At 40.7% G+C, this 15,500-nt stretch overlaps 1 protein-coding gene across 3 annotated transcripts in view; it reads right to left on the reverse strand.

Annotated features, from left to right (window-relative positions):
• LOC129822180 (leucine-rich repeat and fibronectin type III domain-containing protein 1-like) overlaps positions 1-15,500 on the reverse strand; it is a 122,777-nt gene that overhangs the window by 44,861 nt on the left and 62,416 nt on the right. For all 3 annotated transcript variants that reach the window (XM_055880238.1, XM_055880237.1, XM_055880236.1), the window contains exon 2: positions 7,392-7,443. The gene's annotated coding sequence lies outside the window, so the exon portion shown is untranslated. The remainder of the gene's footprint in view (positions 1-7,391; positions 7,444-15,500) is intronic.

The following is a 15,500-nucleotide window of genomic DNA, read 5'->3' on the forward strand; positions in this document are numbered from 1 at the left end:
ATAGGATATCCCTGTGAATGAAAAGGGTCTGTTATTACGACTCTTCTTAGCAAACTGCTCTACCAACTGCTTCCCTAGTGCGTGCTTCTACACCGTGCTTCTACATCGTGCTTCTACACCGTGCTTCTACACCGTGCTTCTACACCGTGCTTCTACACCGTGCTTCTACACCGTGCTTCTACACCGTGCTTCTACACCTGCATTTCTTGCTGTTTGGGGTTTTAGGCTGGGTTTCTGTACAGCACTTTGAGATATCAGCTGATGTACGAAGGGCTATATAAATACATTTGATTTGAATTTGAGACATGCATGCCATTGAGATAATGAGGACTAATTCATGAATCCATACTTAGGTAGGGGCCTACACATTCCCCAAAATGGTCTCCATTGTGTGAGTAATCGGGGTGTTGTTTGAAATCTATTGTTCATAGCCTACACACACTTGTTTAATTACAGTGTAAGAAAATAAGACAATCGTTGAAGCCTTCAACTGGTGACAACTGAACTGTTGTCATCAAAAGATGTGAAAACAGCCATTTACACGGACAAAAGCTATTCACTTTTTGTGTAATGATGCTCCTATACGAAAAGCAACATAATTCCTAACTATAAGTGCTACCCCTGTCAATTCTCTCTAACCCTCCATCGATCTCAGGCAGACAGGCACTACAGGGACAAATTGTGTCATTTCCGTCACACCGCAACCCAATCTAACACAGGAAATGAAACTCCAGTATTCGTGTTATGCTTCCATCTCCGTATTTTACACAGATTTACTAAGGGATTACAAAGACGTTATCAGTATTTGGGTCGTTCAACGAAATGATTGCCTTTTCGTCCCTTTGATATTTTAAATAGAAATTGTCCACCAATATTGATTTTTAAAAGTTGTATATCAAATGAAGTGCCCTTTAATATAGACCACATGGAGAAATGAATGATGGCCTGCTAATGTGCCCAATTTCTGCCTTTTGACATGTCCCTCTGTCAACCTCGTGTCACTTCTAGGAAGATTTTTACCCACTTAATTAAAAAATGTCACTATCATTGTAAAGCCCTAGTTATTTTGTTTATTTGACAAAGTCATTTCTGTAGATTATTATTTATTTTACGTAATTAGTGATTCATTTACGTCTGTCCCTCATTTTAAGTTCAAACCTGTTACGTGAACTGAACTCTCGTTTTAATATGGTGAAACTATTCCTTTTAAAATATTTTTTTCAAAAGAAACATTGAACATCTAATAGTCAAATCATAGAGTAAAAGCAGGTGAGCTGGTTCTACTCTGTTTGCCAATTTTCTGGTGTTTTGTGGTGGAAAACAGAGTGGGTTGAGCAGAACACGTCAACCCTGTTAACCATAGATAGACAGGCTAGAAATGTTTTAAAGATTTTTTTTTGTGAAGCTTGCATTTCATTGCCACTCCGTGATGCAAACAACAAGCTTCCACTCCCTTTGTCACACTGGGATTTATGGCTGATTTAAGAAGAAATCATCAACTGTGTTACAGCCAACCCTGTTACAGCCAACCCTGTTACTTTATTTGGCACTTAATGTGCGTTTACCATAGTCATTTCTTTTTTTTAAATGGGAAAAGTTTTTTTAATGTAGTTGAACATGTGATCTTTATGACAGAATGTTAACATTTTGAGAAATTCAAAGTTTTTGGTGACCAAGTTACACTTCTCAAAAGGCACCTAATTGGTGGAACGACCCATTTACACCCTTTGGCTTTTTCCACATTTTGTTTGTGATGAAGCCTAAATTTGAAATCGGTTAAATTTCGATTTTGTGTCACTGGCCTACACACAATACCCCATAATATCAAAGTGTAATTATGTTTTTAGAAATGTTTACTAATTAATAACAAATGAAAAGCTGAAACGTATGTATAAATGTAAAAGTATTCAACGTATTTGTGATGGCAAGCCTAAATTTGTTTAACAAGCATGGACTCACTCTGTGTGCAATAATAGTGTTTAACATGATTTTTGAATGACTACCTCATCGCTGTACTTCACAAAAACAATTATCTGTAGGGTCCCTCAGTCAAGCAGTGAATTTCAAACAAAAATTCAACCACAAAGACCAGGGAGGTTTTCCAGTGTCTCGAATAGAAGGGCACATATTGGTAGATGGATAAAAAATGTAAAAACATTGAGCATGGTGAAGTTATTAATTACACTTTGGATTGTGTATTAATACACCCAGCCACTACAAAGATACAGGTGTCCTTCCTAACTCAGTTGCCAGAGAGGAAGGAGGCCAATGGTGACTTTAAAACAGTTCCAGAGTTGAATGGCTGGGATAGGAGAAAACTGAGGATGGATCAACAACTTTGTAGTTACTCCACAATACTAACCTAAATGACAGAGTGAAAAGAAGGAAGCCTGTACTGAATAAAATATTCCAAAACATGCATCCTTTTTGTAATAAGGCACTAAAGTAAAACTGCAAGAAATGTGGCAAAGAAATTAACTTGATGTCCTAAGTACAAGGTGTTATGTTTGTGGCAAGTCCAACACAACATATCTCTTCATATTTTCAAGTATGGTGGTGGCTGCATCATGTTATGGGTATTCTGGTCACCCGCAAGGACTAGGGAGTTTTTTTGTTGTCAATTAAAAACAAACGGAATAGAGATAAGCACAGGAAAAATCCTAGAGGAAAACTTGGTTCAGTCTGCTTTCTAACAGACATTAGGAGACAAATTCACCTTTCAGCAGGACAATAAAACACAAGGCCAAATATACACTGGAGTTGCTTACCAAGACGACATTGAATGTTCCTGAGTGGCCTTGTTACAGTTGTAACTTAAAATCTATGGCAAGTCCAGGTGTGCAAAGCTTTTAGAGATTTACCCAGAAAGACTCACAGCTGTAATTGCTGCCAAAAGTGATTCTAACATGTATTGACTCAGGGGTGTGAATAGTTATGTAAATGTGATAATTTTTTTGAAAACATTTCTAAAAACATGTTTTCACTTTGTCATTATGAGGTATTATGTGTAGATGGGTGGATATATATATGTGTGTGTGTGTTTTTAATCCATTTTGAATTCAGGCTGTACCACAACAAAATGTGGAACAAGCCAATAGGTATGAATCATTTCTGAAGGCACTGAATCAAATGTTTACATTATGTTGCCTGAGGTTGATAAGTTATAAGCACATGTTAATGCCTTGGTTGTATGGTCGACATGTTTGTATTTGCCCAATAGCGACCCTTAGATAGCAATCAATATAAATGCATGCCTTACATTTAAGACAATATAATCTGCTCTCAATAAACTGCATGCAGTATGCAAGAGTAGTCTAAGGTCTGTCTCTGGATGCAGCTCATAGTTAATCCATATTAAGAGCTATCTGCTGACAGTTGTCTGTCTACAAGGTATATGCACAATTCAACATGATAACTGGAACCAACCTGTCTGTATCATGTGCTGCTATTGCTTATTCCCCACACCATAACACTGCTAGATTCACAGTGGCAGAGATACATGAGCAAAACAAATATGATGACCAGACTACAGAAGAAAATGAATCAAAAAGCAAATTCTATTAGCTTTTCCTAGCAGCCTCTGCTAGGTTGTTGGTGCTTAAACAAGACTGCTTTTAGTGTGGCAGCAAATGAGAATAGCATCACAGTCATCTGTAAAACCTAATAATTGGGTACCAGAGGTGTCAGTCAGTCTCATTTCCTACACTCAATTCATCACTAAAATAAACCATAATCACTTTCTCAAGAAAAGTGAGGATAAGGGGATCTCTTTTTAAATGACCGGCTTATCTACTTTCCTGCTTATCTTAATAAAATCGCACACCAGAAGCTCCGGGTTGTCACTTTCTAAAAGCTAATTCAATGAAAAAATACCCCAGAGTTCACCCCTGCTTCAAAAAGCATTACTAGCTGGCATATGGTACCATTTTCACCCATTGATTTGTCAATTTGCTGCTCATTGAAAAACCACCAACGGTTTCTACATATTAATTTAATATAGATCAGGTCTGGTACACTGTTTGTTTCATTACTCTTTGTTGTGCAGGTTCTGTGAGAGTATTATGGGATGGAGTGAGGTATTCATTTTCTACTTAAATCAGGATAAAATAAGCATACTCTAAAATGAGCTGACATTCATTTTCTCTGTTCCTATGGAATATTGAAAACAGATGTGCAGGCTTTAAATAACCATTGTCTGGGGGCTAAACCACATTCTAAGTATGAGTTTTCAGATGATGAAGTTGATGTCAACTGCAGCCAAAATCCCAATTTCTGAGAAGACTAGGGTCGATATTTCCCTCTTTAATATGGTGCAAAACTCACAAATCTTCAACAAAATGTATTTCTAGGCTATTTTCCATGAATAGAAGAGGCTATGGCTATTTCGTAGGGAGAAATCACTTACCGGTACATATAAACCAGCTTGTGCAGTTTCTCAAAGTATTTTATGTAATTTCAGCTCCATTTAAAACTGGGACCTTCCAGTCTAGACTGGTCAAGTGCATAAACATGACCATAAAAACGTTTGTTTTGTGTCTGATTTGTTTCCCAAGTTCCTTATCTTGTCAACAACATAATGTCACTGTCCTTTGTATCACCCACAACATGTTATGGTTGGTTTCACTGTCAGTCTGTTAATTGTTCTGTCAATCTCTGAAGGTATCAGCAGGGAAAGCAATTGTCCTCTGTGCCTAATTAGTGTAATCGTTAGGAACTGACAAACTTACCTCAACACCACTAAGCAAATGCACCATCTGAGGTATGCATTTTTTATTGTAAAATAATGTCTTCTGTAATACAACTGAGTGTTATGTAACAACTTGATATCATAGTTTCATTTCGGGATTTGAAGTAATTATATGTAAAGTGCAACTTCTGCCAGCCCAGAAGGAAGGGATGTGTTAGTCCATGAGCAGAATTCAAAGCCCTATCCTTGTCAAATCTAATATATAGTGTGGCCTGGCTTATTAAGATGTGTTGTACAGTCTGTCTTTGTTCTTCTTGTAAAAATCTGGAAAGCTTTTACAGTACAGATTCACAGAAAATATCTACATAACAAACATAGGAATTTAACTCAACAGTAGAAACAATAACATAGTATCCTCCCCACCCTTGCTTCGGTTAAAAGCTGAGGGATAGGGCTGGAGAAATGGAACCACTCTCAAATTCATAGACCATCCATGATATAAAAAGTACAGCTTTAAGCATGTTTTGAGCCTATATAGTGTTTGTTTACATTTACTTTGTTTACAAACATTAGAGTAAAACCAGCTTATATCTTGAGTTCTGATGGGGTGTGACAATTAAACAAAGCTCATGAGCCATTTATATTAAGCCCAGAAATGGGTGTAGCAACTGCTGATTTCACCTTTAACTTAAATTGTTTCTATAAATTATTCTTGAGGAGGTTAGGCCACATGAATGATGAAGAAATTTCCAGCGATATGAAGCTACTCTAAGCTTTCACATGATAAAATAAGAGACTACAACTGGTGCCCATACAGTAGGCTACATTGGGAAACTCATTTACCGAAGGCATATCAGGGCATAATACTTTCCGCTCTCATAATGACTTTTGTTTTAAGGCCTAGAAGTGTTGACACACAATTACTTTTCCTATGGCTCTGCATGACATTGATGAAGCTGTGAGCAAAAGCAACAAAAAACAGAGGAAAAGTTGAACGCTTAGGCTCAGCTAAAAGACTCAGGCCTCTGTGGACAAAAGTGTACAGCATCTTGCAAACATAGAAACAATTTCCCAAATCTAGTCTCAGTACAAAGCTTGCATATTTTATCCCACCAGAGCATTTTTAAGTACATTTGTCTTGTAAGTAGTAAAACAGTCTTCCCTTTCAGATTTTATTTTTAAGGTGACATCAGTGGCAACCCGTCATTCAGGGCAGGTGGGGCAAATCCACCTGTTTAGCTGTTTAGTTGTTTCATGCTTTGCATGTTATTTTGGAATTAATAAGTGTCACATTTCAGTTTGCAACAAAATAAATAAATCATTGAGTTAATAAAGCCGCAAACGTGGTCTCTTTTTTCTTTTCTTGAGTTAGGCAGCTCCAAAATGCAGGTGTTTCAGCCTAGCTCAGTGCTTTCTGTTGTGGTGGGGCAGCCAGCGGACAATCAGGAGCGTAGGCGTTGGTAAGGTTTTCTAGTTGCGCCGTGATTGGTTCAGTGTTCTGTCACTCATGAGAACACTACGTCACCGCAAAATCTATGGGTAGAGCTAGATATTCAAGCCCCTTGGGTGCTGCCATATAGTTACATTAGAAGTGCCCATCAAGAAGGCTTTTTTAAACAGTTTGTGGGCACCATTTGTCACCGTTATAGTGCATTTTAATGTATTGTTTAGTGTTGTGTTGTGTAGTGGCTTTGCTGGCATGCATCTAAACATATTTTTTTGAGTTTTCTCCACCAAGATTGAAATGCTAAAATCACCACTCGTTGACATGAACACACTTTAAAGATGCAGGAAATGTAACTCAGAGAGCATTGTGGGTGAAGAGCTCATCACTAATCCACTTTTGAAATTATTACCTGTCTCTTCTTCATCTACCTGCAAACAATAACCTGAAGCCTGGCTGTTTTAGAACACAGAGTACACAAGAGCAACATATTACTGATATGTCATGGATGGCAGACCCTTATAAAGCATCGCTCTCAGCTGCTCCGGGACTGGATTAATGCTGGAGAGAGGTTCCCCCTTATCCAATCCCAGTTATAATTATTTATATAGCAAATCCCCCTGAATATCTATTACTAACTGCAAATTCCTGAGAGGAATATCAGTGCTTTTCTCTGTTCATAAGTTCATCAGAACCATCTATTGTATGTATTATGGAGCCATGTTCACAGCAGCCCAGGGCGGTTGTGCTGTTCATCAGAGGGGCTGTTTTCCCTATTGAGATAAGAAATGAAATCTGCAGGAGCAGAGGATGCTGGGTTTGCTGCAGGGTGGCGAGGCAGCAGCTCTGATAATGGAGCCGACTACCATTGCGCAGGCTAGGAGGCAACGGCCGTGGCGCAAGCCCAACCCTGCCTATGTGAAAGGATAAAAAAACAGTTGTGGTGAAATAGCTACACTGGAACGGGAAGGGAACATTGCTGTATAGAACAGAGTTGTGTAGCTCTCTCCTTCTGTGTATGTATGTGTGTGCGTGAGTACTGGTGTGTCTGTTTAAGAAATGTACTATTTGAATAGCTTTTAGAAACTGTTAGTGGGAATAAGGACATTCCATTATCCTGTTTTCTTTAGTTATTATTATCCTTTTTTCTTCAGTATATCTTCATTCTCATTGCAATGTCTCACCCCTTCCCCCCAGGTTAGCCTGAACTGCATACAGTATGTAAATAAATTGGCTTCAATTTTAAAAGGTGGCACTCACCAGTATTTGTAGTCTTCTGAAATGCCTCTCTCAATGATGACTTCAAAGCAGGCTGCAGAGAAAACAAACAGTCACACTTTAATGTGATGGCACAAATAACATTTGGAGAATAACCCGCCACTTGTATTGCTGTCACAATCATAAACAGGGTTCAATTTATAGTTCAATCTTTAATGCCATCAAACAGGGCTCAGCACAAAATTATTTGACATTTGTTCTTGTTTTAAAAATGTTATTCCACTTGAGTGATGTTACTAACCAACTTTCAGCGATACAAAGAAGTGCGTCTGAATCATAATACATGGCCACCAAGAGCTAGCCTTGGTGTCTCTCTTTCCAATTCGATAATTAACCATCTGTACAGAACAGTCTGCACAGTGAATCTCTGAGGAACTACAACATGACAATACATAAGAATAACTGCTGAATAACCAAAGTGATAGATATACAGTATGTAGTGAACACCTCAGACTGCTCTTAAAGTATCAATTTAGTCTCTGTAAAGACCCATGTTTAACTTTTTTAGATATGCACGGTCACGCTGTCAATAAAGGAAGAGGAATCACATGTCACTCATCTCCTTTCTCCCTCCCACCAAGCTGGCTGAGATGGATCAAGGCAGCTCTCAAAGATCGTTAATTGAAGGTTCGTGAGATGAAGAAAGGAAGACTATTTTCCCTATCCGCTTTTACAGAGATAGTGATAACAAAGGCATTGCTCCAATTCTCCTCTGTCAAATGTAATTGCCGCAGCAGCCATCTTGATTATGATCTCCACCGTGGTCCCTTATTGGTACCTGCCATAATAATACATATTCTGTGTCCACTGCAGACATGCTTACACAGCAAACCTCTGACTGACAAACTCTAAGCATACTGAGTTAATCACTCAGTATGACCAGTGACATTGATGTGGCCCTTCGATTGTCCTTTAAAAAACCCTTGTATCTATGCAAGAGCACAATCTCCTCTCTTTTTCTAAACTGAACTTTTCAGACTGAAAACAACCTTTTTGCACTTTTTAGGGCTTTGGTTTTATTTTGGGATGACATTAATTTCCGTTTCATATCGATTCAGTTCTTGTCACGACCTCAACCGAGGCAGGCTCTCCTTCCCGTTCGGGTGGCGCTCGGCGGTCGTCGTCACCGGCCTACTAGCTGCCACTGACTCTTTTTCCTCCCCCTCCTTATGTGTTTATTTGTATCACCTGTGGTCAGTTAGTTGTTAATTAGTGTGGCTTTATTAGCTAGCCAGCCTGTAGGCTTCTTTGTGCGGGATTGTTATATTGTAGCTTTTGGGATTTCGGGAGTGAGTATTGTTATTGTGGACTGGGTTTGTGTCTCGTGTCGTTGGACCGTTGTGTATGACACCCAGTACGTCCGTGTTGGACATTTTGTTTGCCAGTTGGGCATTAAAGACTCAACATATTGAAGCTCTGCTGTTCCTGCGTCTGACTTCGCACCCCCCTACACCCAGGTCGTTACAGTTCTTGACAGTATGTGTGTGTAATTCCATTACATAAAATCAGCATGTAAGCTAACATTTGGGGGATTTGTCCAAATACAGCATGATTTGGCAATTCCTTTGTTGGAAAAGGAACATTTTATAGATGCTGATTGGCTAGCATTACCCTGACCTAGGACAGGGGTGTGAAGTACAATTTCATGCATGCATGCCACACTTCACAGAAATGTCAAACCGCTGTTAATGTTCTCTGAGCCATCCAACAGTTAAGGAATCTATTGATTTTCTTTGCATCTTTAAGAGTATAAATGAAATGGTTGAAAACATCAGATATGTTCAGAATCATGCAGCGCTTCAAAACGATGTAATTTCAGGTGCTGGCGTAGAAGGCTGTTGACTCATTAGATAAGTAAATCATAGCTGTGTCAGGATGGTGTTCTGTTTCCCTCTCCTCCTACAGATGTGCCCAGTCTGGGTCCTCTGCCATCACATGCAACTAATGCAGTCCCTCAGGCAGACAGATATGTAGCTTTGTTTGGTGCCGCGCCAAGGACTCAGACTATAGTGCTATTAAATCGGATGCTTTGTAAAAGCTTTGCTTTTTGTCCAATTATTGAAGGAAACGGACGTTGCAGAGGACATTCCTCTTTGGTAATTGCAGGTACTGTATGAGAATATTAAATTAAACTGACTGTATCCCAATAAAGATATTTCAATTTCCTTTCTTGAGATCCCATTTCCCCATTTTGTAAAAACTGAAGTGATCACATCCTTGTTCAAACACCTTTGAGAATGTTTACTGAAGAGAGATAACGTGTTACAGTAGACCGTACATTTCTCTGCCATCCGTCTCAAACCCCTGTGTGAAAACCTGGGCAAACAGCATATACAGTATCTCCTCTATGAGTCAGTCAGCCTCACTTGCCACAAGGCTAACACAAACATTAAGAGGCCAGGGCCCACGCCTCCAACTTAAAGCCTTCTGTAATGAAAATAGCATATTTGATCTGTGATGCCCTGGCCTGAACCAGTAAGATAGGGAAGGATGGGAGGAGTCCAGACCAGCCTATTGATAATAATACAGAAACTACTGATTGTACACACCTCCTCTCTCCCTTGATGTGGATCGTTATGGACTGTGAGGTATTCATTTTCATAAACTGAAAATGGAGAGGCGGCCATATACTGCCCAATTTGTATTTAATGCGCTGCATTCTAAACTGTGAGGTTGGAATGCAGTATTACCTCTGTCGTTTCCTATTTCCTTCACATCACTGGTTTAAAAAGAGAGGCAGCGGAGCATAACATGGTTTTCATTAGATACCAGTCAGGACTTTGGCAGTAACAGCCTCCATTGACTGTGATTTAACTGATAACATATGGCTCTCCTAGCAGGCCTCTCCACAGTTGGCACTCTGACCAGGCCCATACCTTCAGGGGTGGCCAATATGACCTCCAGAGAAAGACGGCAACGTAGAGCATCCACTGAGATCGGTCACCAGAGAGAACAACTCAAATATGCATGAGTTCAGAATCTTCAGAGTTAGAAAGTTAGAAAGTAGAGTTGCCCTCTACCATGGAATTTGATGAAATTATCCCTTTTGATTCCTCATCAGAGTGTTATTAGAGAGTCAAGGCATTGTTAAGAGAATGATGACCCTAGTTAGTACCACTGAGCAATAACAAATATTGCCTTGAAGAATATGATCAAATCAGGTATGCTCCAATAATTTGTCAGATTATGCGGCTATTTAGAAAAAGTTGCCTAACAAATTAAATGTATTTGCAAGTCAGACTTGACCCAAATCATCTCCCACATATACATCAGTCAGTGAACCAAGTCAAATATGGAATTAGATGAGGCACTCGGTCAGCTCATATGAATAATAATTATTTCACAACGTTGTGCACCAGTAGACACAGAGGTTGCTGGGGCAAGATCCTAGGCCTACATGCAGACCACATATGTGTGAGAGAGGGAGATCAAAGTTTTCCGCAGTTGTTGATGAGTCAGAGTAGATCAAGTCTGGAGCTGATGATCTGACGCTCTGGTAATAGGCTTTCTCCCCTCCTCTCCCTCCCATTTGCTTCCCATGTGAGCCTGTGATTCTGATGATGATCACTGTCCAATTTATACGCTCAGCCATGCTCAGCACTTTAACAGGCTCCACATAAATAATCAGTAGGTATGAGAGGAGGGTGTCCATGTAGGATGGATGGACTCTTTTAACACAGCGCTTCTGGCTACTATCCACTTCTGTAGGCCTACTCCCAGCATGATAGTATCTCTGTCTCTCTCACTCCCTCTCTCTCATCTCTCTCTCTCATCTCTCTCTCATCTCTCTCATCTCTCTCTCTCATCTCTCATCTCTCTGTTCATCTCTCTCTTTCTCTCTCTCTCTTCAACCCTTCATCTCTCTCTCTCTCCCCCTCTCTCTCTCTCTCTCTCTCTCTCTCTCTCTCTCTCTCTCTCTCTCTATCTCTCTCTCTCTCTTTGTATTACTATCCCTCTCTGTATTACTCTCCCTCTCTGTCTTTCCCTTCTTACTGTAATGTACCAGATGATATCCATGTCATAACAAAGTTAATGTTACTCCTTAATGCAAAGGTTAACAATTGCGTGAGAGCATTAATGGATTCTGGTCTGGAGCTGCCAGCCAACCCTGGGAGGGCTGTATTGATTGTGTTGAAGTGCCTGGGTGAGGACTTTGAAGGCATGAAGGACCTCATATCAGGGTCCGGGTCATACTCATCATCACAATGTTGGTTCTATGATCTCAAGCCTCACAACTCTCAGGATTAACGTAGAAGGAGCAGGGTATTTTACAGATTGCAGTCAGGCCAAAAGCTTTAGAGAAAGGCTCAGTTAAAAAAATCCCCAGCGAGTGAATGTGTTACCCACCGTCTGACACACTGTTGTTGTGGGGTAAACAACACAGACACAAATCCTGTACATGGGTTTCATTTCTCTCTGTACACTATAAAGGATTCTGTCAAACTCAACTTTTGTTGATTTTACTTTGTATGATTTGATATACATTTGCATCTTCTGCATGAAGAAAATGGAATAGAAAACATTTGGTATGTAATAGCTAATTCATACACTAAAGTGTAAACTGAACGCTTGGGTAAACCCATTTATTTCAAAGAGCAATACTTCCCTCAGCTTTCCAGAACTGTCATAGTTAGCTGGGCTCAGGCAGCCTTGCTCAGTCATGTTGATAGTGCTATGCCACCCAAAACTCTGTGCTAGAAATACCACAGGATTCTCCAGTGATGGCCTCATTTGAAGCAAGACCCAGATGTGGAAAGAGCACAATTGTTTGTTTAGCCTCTGAGATGCACTTGGGTCTGAGAGTTGTATATCCAATTATTTGCCTCGATATCTGCAGGCCTTGCACAAACAATGTCCGTGTGTACGGGGAAAATATAAGAAAAGGGCAAGAAAATTCTCTTTACCAAATGCCATCGGTGAGCAACTGCATTCAACTTCGTTTTAAATGTGGGTTGTTGTCACAATGACTCAGTGTACAGTCACCAGAGCATTTACATAACTGCACTATCTAGCAATAGTAACCTGTACAAATAACGGCAATACAATGATGTTATGTAGTGCCAGTCCTTTAACAGTAAGCCTGCTCAGACATCTTGTCCACTCATGTCAGTGTATTGACATTCTAACTGATATTGAAAGGGATTATGTGACTCAAGCCTGCATATTTTGCATGCCTAGAGAAGTGTTCCACTTGGATAGGAGCAGATCTCTCAGTGCCAGTTAGCTCTGTCTGAATACTCACTCCTCCCTCTCAGATAATCCCATGAAAAAAGAGAACTATTTAATGCTTAACATCCTTAAAACAGCTCTCTCTATTCCTGGGAATCAGAATTACGCTGCCGTGGACGCCCAATCACTCTTATGTCACTGGGGAATCTTTCCACATGTCAGCAATGATGTGCCGTGAAACATGGAGGAGATTTAAGATGACTGGGGGAGAAAAAACTATGACCGATAAGAGCTGAGCTGGAAGTCATCGAGGGGGATGTGTGTAAGCATGTTGTCATCAACAGTAGCCGTGAGTTATGGGAGGGCTTCAGGTGGTTTTACATTAAATACTTTCAGTAGTGTTCCGGAATCCTTAAGTCCTCTTTGGGATTCAACCCTTGTGTTGGCTTCAACATTTGATGCGATCCAATGCCTTCGCACAGCTGTTTTACAGTAGAGAAAGGGCATATTTACAGTAAGATAGAGAGAGTTTCTCTTTCATACTGCACATAGAAAGAACTTCATATTTTGTTACCTACTCACAAAGATCTATGTTCTATCCATGAAGATGTTTTGGTATTTTTGAAGGACAGAAACACAGAAACACAGATATAATCTGGGTACAGTGCGCAGAGTTATTAAACCGGTCGCGTTGACGACGTCCCTCTTCAATTAATACTAGACACACCAGGCAAAGCTGACATCCTTCACACATTTCCATGGAAACAAGATAAAGACATTATTATGAATCATAATTTGACCTACTTGAGGGGTTTTATGCTCTTCATATGGCCAACAGACACTCTTGCCTACAGTTCCAAGGATGAAGACCACGACTCAGCTTAATAACGCAGGTCAACATATTACTTATAGTCTTATTTCTATGTGATACAGCTGTTGTCCAATGAAGCATTGCAGATGATTAGGTACAGTACACAGGAGAGTTGTTATCCGTCCTTGGAACCACCTCTCTCTGCAGTTTCTGCAGCAGCACTCTACCTGCATTTTCTCCTCTCTCTTTCACAGCCATAACATGAGACTGTCAATGTATCTATCAATGTCTTAAGGCATGGATCTTGTGCCCTGAGTCTGAAAAAAATCTATTTTTGTCTGTTGAAGTGATGAACCGTTCGGCATTTTGAAATAAATGAGGGCAAGCGTGGTTAGATACAGCCCATTGCATTCCCATTAGTGATTACCATCCAACACACATACGTTGTGTTATGTACTTTATTACAGTGAGAAATCTGTGCTATACGGCCTTCAATTATCCTGTTTTTGACCATAAAGAGCAGATCAGCAATAATATTGAGAGAAAAAGGGATTGTTGATTGTTAATGGCCCTGGGAGCAATGAAAAGGCCAATAATGAAACAGCTTTGTAATGTCCTGTTGCACCATGGGAATGAGGCAGAGAGAGCTGTGAAAGGATTTCTGGTCTGTCAAGGTCAATTGTTCCAGGTTGATTCGATTATCAGGGGGAAAACAAGCTTGACAATAAGCCATCTTAATGGCTTTGCATCAAATATTATTGTGGGATAGCACCGCTATCTGGAAGACTAACTGGTATCTACAGTAGCCCAGTGTAGAAAATTGATTACGCTATATTCATTACAAAAATGGTCAACCGTGTCGTTGAAGTGAACACCCTTGCCCAGAATCCTTGGCACAGCTGTACTGTCAGGTTAATATGTGTGAGGTCCCTAATTTGAGCTATCCTCCATACTGTGAGCAATGTACACTTTTCAGCCCAGCATATATATTACATGCTCTATCAGTATCCTGAGGCATTTTTTTATTGAACCTTTACTTAGCTAGCCAAGTCAGTTAAGAACAAATTATTATTTACAATGGCGGCCTACACCAGCCAAACCCAGACGACGCTGGGCCAATTGTGCACCTCCCTATGGGACCCCCAATCACAGATGGTTGTGATACAGCCTGGATTCAAACCAGGGTGTCTGTAGTGACACCTCTAGCACTGAGATGCAGTACCTTAGACCGCTGCTCCACTCAGGAGCATTAACTGAGGCAGCTTAATTAGGGTGGGATAGAAAACTAATGAAAGGGCTACAGCATTATTTGTCATTACTTTGTCATCATATCCATTTGGATGAGAGACTGTGCTAACTATGTACTGTAACCACGCCAGCTTTATCCCTTAAGGGAATAAACAGTGAAACAAGACAGCATCATTGAGTTCAAAGTCGGGTCTCGGATTGGAGTCGTTCTAGTTAATCCCATCATATGAACAGGGAAGAACTATGGTGGGAAAGGGAAGAAGAAAGGGGATATGCATACACAGAGAATGGATCAGTAATGGAAATTCAGCTAGCCCTGCTGAAATGAAGCTGTGTGGGGTGAGCTCCCAGGTTAATGGACCAAGCTGAATGGCGAGCCCCGCTCATTAACCTCACTCTATTATGGAGGAGATGGCCTTTCTGGCCCTGGGGCTCAGGCCATGTGGCTTTGTCCTCCACCCTGCCCAGGCCAGGATCCAGGCCACCAGGCCACCAGACAGCCCCCTGGAGACCCTACATGCACAGAGATCCATCTGTGAAACGCAGATGATGAGGGACTTGAGTCACTCAACACGACACCCCGTGCCTCACAGATGGATGCCAGATTAAGCAGGATTTGTCACCATAATGAAAACGGTGTGGTGAGACTGTGTTGCTGGCTGACTGGTACAGAGGAACGGGGGTGGAGGGAAGGGAGAGGTGGTTTGACAAGTGTATGATGCATGCTCCTGTGACGGCAGGTGCCATCAGAGAGCTGTGGGCTGTCAGAGATTGATAAACCAGACAGCAAGAGAGGTGTAGCATCTACCCAGGCCCCTGGCCTGTCACCAGGCCAGATCTGATCCACAGTTCAATGAGGCCCT

Source organism: Salvelinus fontinalis, chromosome 24 (genome assembly GCF_029448725.1).
Source record: "Salvelinus fontinalis isolate EN_2023a chromosome 24, ASM2944872v1, whole genome shotgun sequence".
Lineage (NCBI taxonomy): Eukaryota > Metazoa > Chordata > Actinopteri > Salmoniformes > Salmonidae > Salvelinus > Salvelinus fontinalis.